Below are 829 nucleotides of genomic sequence, written 5' to 3'. Positions count from 1 at the left end.
CACCACCACCACCACCGCCACCACCGCCGTTTGTGCTACAAAACAACGCAATGTGATACACAAAACAATAAACACCAATGCTGACAACAAAGACCACGATATGACGACAATGATGAGTACAATGGCGACTGCAGTGTTTTTAGCAATTTTCAACCGAGTATTAAGACGGCTGTTTTGAAGAAAAAGAAGAAGAAGAAAAAGAAACAATGTCGTGGAACAGGGTCCATCCTTACTAAAACTTCATTCATAAACATACTTGCTTCGTTGCTGTCCCTTATTTTCCTTGTTTGGCTTTCTTTTCTTAGAATTGTACTGTTTTATTTAGTTTTCTATATCCTCACTCATGGCGCTTCTTTATTTGTTTTTTTCAGTTTGCCTGTCTGTCTGTCTGTCTGTCTGTCTGTCTGTCTGTCTATCTATCTATCTATCTATTTATCTATCTATCTATCTATCAGTCTGTCTGTCTATGTCGGTCTGCCTGTCAGTCAGTCAAATGACAATATTGACCAAGGTTACCGTGGTCTTTTCCGTAGGCTTTTTTCTTTCCACGGCTAAACCTAAACGGTCCTCTCCTTTTTACACGAGAACATTACTGTGACACACGATCCCTATTGATCGCTATTTTTTTTTCTCGATCCTTTTTGATCGAAATCGCCCCCTTTTTTCCTTCCTACGATCCCTTTTGATCGACACCCCCTACTTTCTCCCCTTCCCCCTCCCCAAAAGAAAAGCTCTACATTGTATTTGTCCCATCTTTGTTGAGCCTTGTGTGGCTAATAAAAGAAATGTATCTATCTATCTATCTATCTATCTATCTATCTATCTATCT

Source organism: Octopus bimaculoides, chromosome 15 (assembly GCF_001194135.2).
Source record: "Octopus bimaculoides isolate UCB-OBI-ISO-001 chromosome 15, ASM119413v2, whole genome shotgun sequence".
In the NCBI taxonomy this organism is placed as follows: Eukaryota; Metazoa; Mollusca; class Cephalopoda; order Octopoda; family Octopodidae; genus Octopus; species Octopus bimaculoides.
The sequence above is the reverse complement of the archived record's forward strand: the minus strand, read 5'-3'. Positions refer to the sequence as shown.